Raw genomic sequence first — 13424 nt, 5'->3', positions numbered from 1 at the left:
AAATAAAGCTGCTGAATAGCTTATGGAGATTGGGATTATGCCCCAAGCCCCCCAAAATATAGCATCAAAGAATCATACTCTTTTTTATCTTCTCTCCCATGTAAATAGATTGGTAATGGGGTCAGCAGACAACAAAAATGCTATACGTGGTGCTTAAGATATTAACGGTTTGTTTACACAAAACATATTTATATGTTAAACAATTTTTAGACATTGGAATGCATTTATTAAACAAGCATTCATTGAGACCCTAATATGTTCCATTTGTCAGAGATACAGAATGAACCTCCTTATGTGATAAGAGTTGTTGTTGATTCCTATTCACAGAGACCCTGTATAGGGTTTCTGAGAAGTAGCTGGTAGGTTTGAACCTCTGACCTTGAGATTCACAGTCCCAACGCTTATCCAATAGTGCCACACAGGAATCTGATGTCATAAAAGAGAGATTGTCATATAAACAAAGTGTTATAGTAAAGACTATATATATATATATATATTTGTTGTCAAGTGCCTTCGAGTCAATTCTGACCAATAGTGACCCTGTATAGGGTTTCCAAGGAGCAGCTGGTGAGCTTTAACTGCCAACCTTGAAGTTCAAAGGGCTTTGCAGTCTGGCACATTAATCCACAGCGCTACACCAGGACTCCTATATATGTGTGTGTGTGTGTGTGTGTGTGTATACATGTTTTTGTTGTTGATGTTAAGTGCCATCCAGTTTGTTCTGACCCATAACGACCATTCATAGGGTTTCTAAGGAGCGGCGGGTGAGCTTGAATCGTTGATCTTGCAGTTCAGCGCATCAACCCGCAGTGCCACAGCAGGGCTCCATATATGTGTATACATAACAACAACAACATATATATCTGAGGGGGCTTCAAAAGTTTGTGGAAAACTTTCATTATTTTTTATTTCCATTTGTTCCATGAACTTTTGGAAGTCCCCTTGTAGTTCTGGGACCATAAGTGGTTATAATGAAGTCTGAGGTTCCAGGGAAAGCTTCTTTAAAAAGAGTGAGAGGTGGGTTTGATCGCCACAGTTTGCCCCACCCGAAAAGAGGAGGAAAGGCATTTTTGGTAGAAGGACCAGCATGTGGGAGGCAGGAGTGTGGTATGGCTGTGTGAGTGGAATGTGCGTTTCATGGGGAAGGAGGTCGAGGAGAGGAGAGAAGCGATTTGCAATTCAGTCTGTGAGGTCCAACTTTATCTGATGAATGATACCTGGCATCAGGAGACTGCATAGTGAAATAAAGTAATCAAGTTTCTGTTTTGGAAAGATGATTCTGGTGTCTGTGTGGATCTTGAATTGAAGGCTGAGGGTAAAGAAGGAAGCAGGAGCCCTATTAGGAGGCTGCTCTAGCAATAAAGAGGTCCTCAACCAAGAAAGTGGGCCCCTAGGATGGGAAGGGAAAGGAAGGCCTGATTACACTTAGGAGATATAATAACTGGATGGTTAAGATTTTAAGATTAAACATGTAGAAGACTGAATAGCATTTTTGAGTGAAGGGGCAGGGAGGAAATGAAAAGCTATAGACTGAGTTAATGCGCAGGACTCCAAGGTCAGTTTGAACTGCAAGATCAGCAGTTCAAGCTCACCAGCCGCTCCTTGGAAACCCTGCACAGGGTTGCTGTGGGTCAGAACCGACTCGACAACACTTAACAACTACAACAACGTAAACCTGTTGCATATGAGGGTCTTAGGAACATAAAGTTGGAGTTAGCCACTAGAGACTGGAATTCAACAGAGAGGCTCAGAGGTAAAGATGATATACAACCTGTTGTCAACCAATAGATTCCAACTCATGGCGACCTTACTTGTTTCAGAGCAAAATTGTTTCTCATAAGGTTTTCAATGGCTGTAACTTTACCAAAGTAGATTGTCAGGACTTTCTTCTGCAGTGCCATGAAGTGGATTTAAAAGATAGTTGTTGTTGTTAAGTGCCCTCGAATGGGTTCTAACTCATAGCAACCCTGATTAAGGTTTCTGAGGAGCGGCTGGTGAGTTTGAACTGTCGACCTTGCAGTTAGCAATCTAGTGCTTATCCTGAAGCGCCACTGGGTAGTTGTTGAGTGCCAACTGTTTGTTACCACCTAGGAACCTCAACAAGGGTAATGTAAGTGACGTGAGAACAAAAAGAAGGGAGAGGAAAAGGAAGCAAAGGAACCAGGTCTAAAGTAGAAACTGAGGAAACAATACCATTTAAGGAACAGAGGCGAAACAGCTAGCAGAGCAGACAGCTTGTCTGGGTGGACCCATTACTGGTGGGCTAGGAAATCCTATACATGGTCACTATGAGTCGGAAACGACTCCACAGCATAGGACCAACCAACCAACCAACCAGGGTAGACTAGACTTCAAGGGCCTACCTACCCCTGACTAAAGTAAGGTGTTACTTCCATTTACCACTAGGTGAGTTACACCAAAGTCACTGCCACAGAGTCAGTTCCAACTCATAGCCACCCTAGGTGGAGGTGATTGTTGTTGTTAAGTGCCCTCAGGTAGGTTCCGACCCATAGCGACCCTGTAAAAGGTTTCTGATGAGGAGCTGATGAGCTTGAACTGCTGACCTTGTGATCATCTTTGCAGTCCAGCTCATTAACCCACAGTGCCACACCAGGACTCCACAGTGACCCTATAGGGTGGTAGAATTGCCCCCATAGGTGTTCCAAGACTGTGAATCTTTACTGAAGCAGATTTCCAGATCTTTCTCCCATGGAGTGGCTGGTGGACTCTAACCACCCACCGACTTTTTGGTTAGCAGCCAAGCATTTAAGTGTTGTGCCGCCAGGTTTCCTTAAATTAGCTACCCAAACCAAAACCCACTGCAATCGGGTTCAACTCATAGCCACCCCACACAGGGTTTCTAAGACTGTAAGTCTTTACAGAAGCAGACAGCCTCATCTTTCTCCTGTGAAGTGAGTTTGAAACCCAACACCTAACCCACAGCACCACCTAAATGAGCTACAGTATGTTTTAAATAGCCCTGGAACCCTGCCATTACTTTTACTACTTAAGACATGAAAGTGCATTTATTCTTCCCTTTGTTCATGAATTCACCAACCGCACTCCTAAGTAGTCCCTGTGTGGTGCAAATAGGTACATGCTCAACTACTAGGTGAAAGGTTGGTAGTTCAAACCCACCAAGAGTTCCTCAAAAGCCACCAGTGCCTGGTGATCTGCAGCTGCAAAATCACAGTCGTAAAACACTGTTCGTGTACATGGTTCTTTTCATTTCTTTCTTTCTCCTTTGCACACGTGGGTCTGCCATGAATAAAAACCAACTTGACAACAAGGCTTACTAAATGCGAGACTCTCTAGGAGGCATTCTGCGTAGATGTGGTTCCTACGGTCTGTCACTTACGGTTTTTCACAGATGTTAAAGTAAACTTGGAAACAGATGTTTTTGTGAAAACAGTCTGTCACTTATTAATTGTGTGATCATGGGCAAGCCACTTACCTTACTCTGTGTCACCTTCTCCATTAAAAATGTTTTCTAAGTGGATTATAAGAGCCAAAGCAATAGCTGCTACATGGTAAGACTTACCGTTGACAAATCTCTTTATACACCTTGTCTAATCCACTGCTTACACTGACAACTAAACAGGCTTTAAAAAGAATATTTTTTAAATTGCCAATATATTAGGATGGTGCTCAAATCAAAAGTCATGAAAGGGTGAGTAGTGAAAAGCCTCCCTTCCACCCTGTGTCGGCGTCTCCGTTCCTCCTCCCAGATGCCACAGCGTTGTTGTGACTCATAGTGGCCTTATATAGGGTTTCCAGGGAATAGCTGGTAGGCTTGAACTGCTGATCTTGTGGTTAGTAGTCCAGTGCTTATTCTATAGGACTCCAGTGCCACCACATTGTTGTTGTTAAGTGCTGTTGAGTTCTGATTTATTTCAACCCTATATGCGGTTTCTGAGGAGTGACTGGTGGGTTTGAACCACCAACCTTGTGGTTAGCAGTCCAGTGCTTATCCTGCAGTGCCACACCAGGACTCCAGATGTCACCACAGTTACTACTGAATGTGTGCAGTCATAAAGGTGTTCTCTGCTGGCACACGCTATTACTCTATGAGCTTCCTAGTTTTCATTTCTTTCTTTCTTCTGTTTGTTTCCCCACCCACCCCCACCCCAAAATAGCAGCAGTACTATTCACTGTTCTGTCCCTGGATTTTTTGCACATAATGCATTATATCCATTGAAGGATAAAGCACAATTTCTATTTGGAGTCCCTGGTTGGTGCTTCCCTGCTAACTGAATTCAGAGATGCCTCAGAAGAAAAGATCTGGTGATCCACTTCTGAAAAACCAACCCTTGGAGAAGCCTACGGAGCACAGCTCTACTCTGACACACACGAGGTCACCATGAGTCAGAATGCACTCAATGGCAACTGTTTGGACTTGTTGTTGTAATTGTTTAGTTTACGAACACTGTGTCTGATATTCTGCTATTATGAACAATGCTACATCATTTGACACACGTGCATGTTTATCATTAGGTTAAATCCCAAGTTGTGGGGTTGGTACAGCACAGAGCATGAGCATTGGGATTTGGACGGTTCTTGCCAAATTTCTCCCCATAGGGGTTTTGCCAAGTTACACTCACATCGGCAAGCTTTCCCTTGGCTGTGAGGCTTATAGGAAGTTAATTGAGCAGGGGGAGGTCTGCACATCTTCGTGTTTATAAGTTAAACAACTTTCAGACATTGGAATGTTATATGCTGCTGTCTCCCTATCTAACATTTAGGGAGAGAGTTATATATTGCTCTCTCCCCTGGAGTCCTGGTGTGGTGCTGTGGGCTAACGTGTCATACTGCAAAGTCGTTTGAACTGCAAGGCCGGTGGTTCAAGCTCACCAGCTGCTCCTTGGAAACCCTATACAGGGTCGCTATGGGTCAGAATCGACGTGACGATACTTAACAACAACTGTCTTCCTACACTGCCTGTCACTCTTCAGGCTACTTTGGACCCTGTGACAGTTACTTATAGTCCTGGCCAGCCATGTGCTAGAAGAGATAGATATTCATCAGTAGGTGTTTTGATCTGGGGGGTAGGTAGGGGGATAGCACCTCTGTGTCCTTTTCTCTGTTGTAATGAAGATGGTCTTGGCCACTACTGCCTCTTAGGTGTCAGCTTCTGAGATAAGTCCTGAGTTCTGCTTGAGGTATGAAGCCCTACAGTGGGGTTGGCTGATCCCTTCTGCTGCCTGTGCACTAGAGGTAGCCAAGGCGGTGGGAATGCTCTGGACTCCCTCCTGGCCTCTCAGATAAACAATGTGGAGCCGGTCGTGTTGACCGGGCAGTGGCATGATAGAACAGGTCTGAATAGGAGCGATGACCTCACCTGGTTTTCAGCAAGCACTCACGATGGGACTGATAATGCGTGTCGGCTCATCTGTTCATACAAGCTGTCTGTGCTGAACTGTAGTCATTACAACTGGTGCTGTTGTTGGCTTTGAAAACTCCAGTTCACGGTGGAGTTTGTCTTGGGCAGAGGAAAGAGCACTAATTAAATGGGTTCCTGGTGGTCTTATTGAGACAGTCCTTCAATTCAATATGAGAGATTGCTCCTGAACCATTGCCTCAGGTCAACTAAACAAGCCTCACCTGCGTACCCACTATGTGCAGAAATGCATTTGTATTTTTAAATATTGCTGACAGCCACAGTTGTGCCAGCTGTTTACATTGACTTTGGCAAGCTGAAATTGCTTTACCTTTTCCCTTAGCCTTTCATTATATTTCTCTTTGACAAACTAGACTGCAAACTAAGAGTGATTCACTTTGCTTCTTAGAAGGACTGCTGAAAATTGTTTTTGAAAATGAAATTTTATAAAATGAATAATGTTTTAGCTGGATAGAAAGATTTTTCTATTACAAGAACTCCCCAGGTTATGAGCATTCAATTTACATAAGATCTGTAGTTAGGAACCAACCCCAGTGAACTCCCAAATAACCAAATTCACTGCCACTGAGTCAATTCCAACTCAACCAGTATAGGGTTTCTGAGGCTGTAATTATTTATGGGAACAGAAAGGCTTATCTTCCTCTTGTGGGTTTGAACTGTTGACCCTGAGGTTAGCAGTTCAGTGCTTATCCTACAGTACTGCCAGGGCTCCTCCTGAAGTTAATTGTATTAAAATTTTGAGATACATACAATGGTTTGTATTAGCAAATGGAAGCCATTTTGTGATGTGCATCAAAACATGATTATTACTGTGTTGTTGCTGTTAAGTGCCTTCCAGTCAGTTTTGGCTCATAGCGACCCTGTATAGGGTTTCCAAGGAGCGGCTGGTGAGTTTGAACTGCTGACCCTTGCGGTTTAAATCGACCCTGAAGTTCAGTGCATTAACCCACAGTGCTACACAGCTGAAGAAAGATGAGGCTTTCTGCTCCTACAAAAGATTTAAAGCCTTGGAAACTCTATACAGGGTCATTAAGAGTCGAAACCGAATCCATGGCACTTACCAACAATAACCTTGTGTTAAAGATGTTTCAGTGTGTGCATAGTGTCTTTATGCATAGAAAGTTGCACTACACACTAAGCAAACACTTGACTAACTGACATTATATATAAACTGTCCCTAACTGTTATAATTAATGTACAAATCTGACTTAATGACAGAGGTAGGAATCGAATTCTTTCATAATCCAGGGACGGCCTGTAAAAAAGGATATTCTAATGTTGAATTATTTTGAAAGATGGAATATTCTGATTTATCCAATTGGTGACAGATAATTTTTTTCTAAAGGGAAAACAAGTTGAAATATAGTCACTTCAGGACTCTGAAACAATGCAAAATACTGACTTAATGTATCTTAAAAAGTCTGTGTGCGGTATTGTTGTTGTTGTTAGGTGCCATCGAGTCGGTACTGACTCATAGCGACCTTATGCACAGCAGAACGAAACATTGCCCAATCCTGGGCCAACCTCACTATTGTTGCTACGCTTGAGTTCATCGATGCTGCCACTTGGCCAATCCATCTCGTTGGGGGTCTTCCTCTTTTTCCCTGACCCTCCACCTTACCAAACATGATATCCTCCAGCGACTGGTCCCTCCTGACAATATGTCTGAATTATGAGAGATGAAGGTTGACCATCCTGGCCTCCAAGGAGCACTGTGGCTGCACTTCTTCCAACACAGATCTATTGGTTCTTTTGGCAACCCATGCCACTTTCAATATTCTCCTCCAACACCATAACTCAAATGCATCAATTCTTCAAGAGCCAGTGCCATGGAGGTCACATGATCAAATGTTCCATGATTTGAAGGGAAGGCATTAGTCTTATTTTGCTGGCAATAACTAATAATGGCAAATACAGTAGTCTCTGGGTATCCATAGGGCATTGGCTCTAGGACCCCCCTTGTTGTAGTTGTTAAGTGTTGTTGAGTCAGTTCTAAATATAGTGACCCTGTATAGGGTTTCCAAGGAGCAGCTGGTGAGTTTGAACCACCAACCTTGAGGTTCAAACTGACCATCAGGTCCAGCGCTTTATTCTATAGCGCTGCCACCTCCGGACTCAGGATTTTACCAAAACCCATGGATGTTCAAGTCCCTTAGTTAATATGGCATAGTATTTGCATCCTCCTCCTATATACTTTAGGAGCTCTGGTAGGGTAGCGGTTATGAACTGGGCTGTGAACCACAAGGTCCGCAGTTTGAAACTACCAGCCGTTCCACAGGAGAAAGATGAGGCATTCTGCTCCTGTAAAGATTTACAGCCTCGGAAACCCTGTACAGGGTCACTATGAGTCGATTCTGACTCCACAGCACATAACCACCACCACCTATATACTTTAAATCATCTTTATGTTGCTGATAAATAATATCTATGCATGCCCTGGTGTGGTGCTGTAGGATAAGCACTGGACTGCTATCTGAAAGGTCAGCAGTTGAAATCCACCAGCCATCCCTTGGAAACTCTATACAGGATTACTCTGAGCGGGAACCAACTCCACAGTATTTAACAGCAACAACAATACGATGTAATGAGACGTACTGGTGTAGTAGTGTAAGCATTTGACTGCTAATGGAAAGGTTGGTGGTTCCGACCTACTAGCTACTCCACTATAGAAAGGTGTGGCAATCTGTTTCCATAAAAATTACAGCCTGGGAAGCCCCGTGGGTCAGTTCTACTCTGTTATAGGGTCACTATGAGTTGCAATAGATTTCTTGGCCTTATACAATGTGCAGTGGGTTAATACAATGTGAATGTTATGTAAAACTTTACATTCACCTTAAACTTTGAGGGATTGCTTTGACCACTTTATTGGTTCCCCCCAATCTCCCCCAATATGTTTGATCTGATCCGTGGTTGGTTGAATAGGTGAATGCAGAACCTATGGGTATGGAAGACTGACTATATTAGCAATGTAAAAAATAGGAATGGTGGGAGAAGCAACAAACAAAGTAGTACGTTTCTGATTAAACACTGAGGACTGCTATCTGAGGATTTTGTGATCTTGCATGACAATGCACGTCCACACACCTCTACCTACACTGTTGACACTCTGCAAAAAAAAAAAAAAAGACTGAAGAATAAACAAAGAAAGAGAAGAACGGTAAGAGCAGGTGGCCACACCTGAAGTGGCCAAGGAGATTAAGTGGTGAAAAGAGGCAGTAGAAGCAAGGAGCTCTGATAGTGTAGTGGTTACGAATCGGGCTCTGAACCTTAAGGTCAGCAGTTCGAAACTACCAGCTGCTCCATGGGACAAAGATGAGGCATTCTGCTCCTATAAAGATTTACAGCCTCGGAAACCCTGTGCAGACTCACTATGAGTCAGAATCGACTCCACGGTACTTAACAACAACAACAACAATAGAAGAAGCATAGAGAACAGCAACCATCTGTGCTAGAAAACTGCATATTTGACCTACCTTAGCTGCTCCTTCCTAAGAGCATATAAGTCATGGAAAGTTGGGTCTCCACAGAATTCAGTCATTTCTGAGTATACCATGTATACTGGCGTTGAACACACACTTACACACAACACAAACCAGCTGTTGTCCAGTGGATTCTGACTCATGGCCACTTCATGTGTGTCAGAGAACTGTGTTCCATAGGGTTTACAATGACTAACTTCTCAGAGGAGTATGAGAGTGAGTCAAAAATTATCCACACTCCAATTATATTAAAATTCCCATCCATGTTCATGGCTGATGACACTGAGCGTGCATGTGAAACGATTCTGTAGAATAGACAAGTGACAGTGGATTATCTGGCAAATCATTTGCAAATCAACCCTGGCTCTGACTGAAATAATCCATGACAGACTTGGGTTTCAAAAAGTTTGTGCGAAATGGGAACCAAAGCAATTCACAGAAGAGCATATACAGAAGCATTTGGAAATCTGCAAACAAAATTTGGACCAATACTCAAATGAAGGTAAGTTTCTTTTAAAAAAATCATGACAAGACATGGATTCATCACTATGACTCTGAGAGTAAACAGCAAAGTATGGAAACATCCTCAATAGATGACCAAGAGAAAGTTCAAAAGTCAAGCATCATATGGAAAATTGATGCTTATAGTTTTCTGGGATTCTCAAGGGCAAGTATTGGGACACTATCAAGAAAAATGTCAACAATCAGTAGGGCTCATTACACTAAGATGTTCACTGAAGAGCTGAAGCCTACGTTTCTGATTAAACACTGAGAACTGCTATCTGAGGACTTTGTGATCTTGCATGACAATGCACGTCCACACACCTCTACCCACACTGTTGACACTCTGCAAAAACTTGATTTTGAGGTGTTAAAGCATCCTCCCTATATTCCTGATCTTGCTTTATTGGACTTTCACTTGTTTGGTCCCCTGAAAGCAGCCCTTTGAGGATGAAGAGTTCACCTCTGATGGTACCTTCGTGGCTCACAGCTCAGCTTAAAACATGTCTTAATAAGGGACTATGAAAGCTGGACAGATGGACAAAATGTATCGAAAAGCAAGGAAATTATGTCGAAAAATGATGTATTTGTCTGTTGTAAATGATGTATTTTTCTGTTCTATTTTCCGCACATTGCCAGAGTGCAGATAATTTTTGACTCATCCTTGTAGGTCATCAGATGTTTCTTCCAAGGAGCTTGTGTGAACTTGAACTACAAACCTTTTGGTAATCATTTGAACATGTTAGCTGTTTGCACCACCGAGTGACTCAGTAAAAGCCTTACAACTTGTGTTGTGTGTACCGTACTAGTATTGTTGGTAAATGCCGTCGAGTCAGTTCCAACTCATAGCGATACTGTTGGGTTTCCAAGGAGCAACTGGTGAGCTTGAACCACCGACCTTGTGGTTCAAACTGACTTTGCAGTCCAGCTCATGAACCCACAGAGCCACACCAGAACTAGTATACTAAGTGTTTTATGTGTTAGCTCAGTTACCTTTACAGCAATTGCTTGAAGAATTGTGATTGATGTGTGCTATTGAGTTGATTTTGACTCCTACTGACTCTACAGGACACAGTAGAAGTGGCCCATAGGGTTTCCTAGGTGGTAATCATTATCTCCCATCCTTTTGTAGATGAAGTAACTGAGCTACAGGAGATTGAACAGCTCACTCAAGGTCAGAAGGCATGAGTGAGAAGTTGACACCATCATCAGCATTCTAAGATGACCCTCATGATTCTCTATCCCTGGTGTAAACGCCCCATGCAATTCTCAGGCTTGATTGTGGGTGGGATTTCACTGTCTTGATTAGGTTGCATATTTGATAAAGGGAGAGTTTTGCAGATATAACTAAGGTTCCTAATCAATTGACTGTGAGTTAATAAAAAATTAGATTACCCTGAATATGTCTGACCTAATCAGATGAGTCCTTAAAAAGAGGGCCTGAGTCTTTCCTAAATAAAGAAAATCAATGGTAAAGATTCCTCTGCTGATGTTGGAAAAGCAAGCAGCCATGTTGTAAACAACCTATGAAGGCAAGGGCCTGTAGGAGTGACTTCTGGGAGCTGAGAGTGGAGCTAGCATAAAAATGAGGACTCAGTCATCAGTCTTAAGGAATTATGTGAACAACCGCATGTCTTTGGAAGAGAGTCCTAAACTCCAGAAAAGACTGCAATCCAACTTTGTAAGAGTCTCACCAGAGAACCCAGTCAAGTTCTGTCTGGACTTCTGATCTACAGAGACTGTGAGCTAATATGTGGACATCATTTTAAGCCCCTAAATGTGAGTGCTCACATGCTTCACCACTGCTACATTCTCAAAGCCACTAACTTCCAGATTTGAAAGCGAACTGCTAAACTCATGTAGTCTACAGGATTAATAGAACCTTTCCTTTGCAGCAGAACCCGCTGTGTGAATAGGGAGCTGCTTTGGTTGAAGTGGAGGTGTGGGAGCAGGAAGTCTCTCTAAGAATGGAGCCCCACATTCTCAAGTGCTCCCTCCCTGAAGCACACCTGATGAACAACTGATCTGATCTAACAACCCATCTAACATTCACATTTTCCTCTACAACATCCTAGTCATCGGCTGACCTCTATTTTAATTCCTCCCTAAACACTCCTTGCTCCTAGAGAGTCATTCCTTTGGAACACTATCCCTCTATTGCGTTCAAATCGGTCTCCCTCTGATTCCTACTGTTGCTCTAGTTTTAACCATAAATAATACACGGATACACAGATGCAACCCTTCTTCCCCTGAATGGCTTAACACATCACTAGGGTCAGTTCTCATGTTTCCCATGGGCCTATTAGCATGACCTCATGGGAGTCACCAGTTCCTTTCCTGTTTGGGCATTACCCTTTGACTGGACTTCAGTTTGACTGTTTCTCTTAAAAAGAGGCATCAGGAACCAAGCACAAAACTCTAGGTGTGGTCTGCTTCATGCAAAATTAAGCAAAACTAACCAAGCCACAGTCTAAATGGGTTCTGTTTCCATTAAGGCAGCAGTAAACCACATTAACTTTTGGCAGCCATTGTACAGGTTGACTCACACCACACTTAGAATCAATCCAAACTCTTGTTTGTTGTTGTTTTTTTTTTTTCAAACATAACTGGCTGTTACAGTAAAGCTATATCTCCAAAATCACATACATGCGTTTTCTTTGTTGTTGTTGTTGTTTTTAATTAAAACTTGAATTCAGGTCTCCACATTCATCACTGTGATGTTTCATCAGGAATCTTGTGTACATCTTATTGGTTCCTGATTATGTCATCCAAAAGTATCTCTCTTCTTCCCAGCATCACCTCAACTCTCAAGTTGACCCGTATGCCATAAATGTCCTCATGGGAGTTATTGACAGGATTTTGGAACTAGACAGGGCTGAGGTCAGAGCCCTCCAGCACCATATCGATGACCTCCTCACAGTGTCTGGGTCCTTCCAAACAGTTACGGATCCAACTAATGGTCTCATCCAAGGGCAGTCATCCAACTCACAAAGCTATCATCAAAAAACATAGGGAACTATTTGCTGAAGTCCAGGTACTAGGTGTGGAGTCCATTTTCCTGATGTTCCAAGCCAAGAGGGAACAATAGCTATTACTTAAGACTCATGAACACTGTGTAGCACTTTTTGCAAATGTGCATCAAGTCCAACTATGTGTAGTTTGGTCTTCGTTTAACATTTCCTCCCATAACCCCATACTCAGTCATCTTTTCTTCCCTCCTACTCAGACCCCCATAAGGGAAAAACAATGACTACTTAGGGGACAATAGTGACTCTTGAGGAGCCTAAAAATTGAGATAGGACTTGTCTTTATTTCTGAAGAGAAAGCCTTTACTGAAGGAGTTGATCCCAGACCCCCTGTCATAAGAAGTAGGGTAGGAACTCTGGTATGAGAAGCAGGACATGTTGGGGTGGAGGTGGGGGAGTTACTGGTGAGAGATGCATGTGGGGACAGAATAGGGAGAGAGAGGAAGAATAAGGCTGAGTATGGTTCTGAGGGTGCCTCAGGGCTGAGGTAAATGCAGGTATACGGTGTGGCACTGCAGGTTAATGTGTTGGACTGCAAAGTCGGTTTGAACCGCAAGGTCAGTCGTTCAAGCTCACCAGCTGCTCCTCGGAAACCCTGTACAGGGTCACTATGAGTCAGAACCAACTTGACAACAACTGTGTGGCACTGTGGAATAAAGCACTGAGCTGCAAGGTCCGTTCGAACCACAAGGTCAGCTGTTCAAATTCACCATCTGCTCCTTGGAAATCCTAAACAGGGTCTCTGTGAATCAGAACTGACTCTAAGGCACTTAACAACAATAACAACTATGTCATTATCCTTGCTTTTGTCCTTCCTCTACCAGTCATGCCTTACATGAGAGCAGAACAAGGAAAATGAGATCTGCTGTACAAAGTGGGGGCATGTGCTTGACGGCACTGGGGACTCATTCTGCTCCTTGTGGGATCTGAGGATGGATGAGCTCGAGGCTCCATCCCAAAGTGAGATTTCTGTGATTTCACCATTCATTGAGGGATTATAAAATCTGTATGAGTGGGTTT

The sequence above is a fragment of the Chrysochloris asiatica genome, unplaced genomic scaffold (genome assembly GCF_000296735.1).
Source record: "Chrysochloris asiatica unplaced genomic scaffold, ChrAsi1.0 scaffold00006, whole genome shotgun sequence".
Classification (NCBI taxonomy): domain Eukaryota; kingdom Metazoa; phylum Chordata; class Mammalia; order Afrosoricida; family Chrysochloridae; genus Chrysochloris; species Chrysochloris asiatica.
This window is presented reverse-complemented; position numbering follows the sequence as displayed.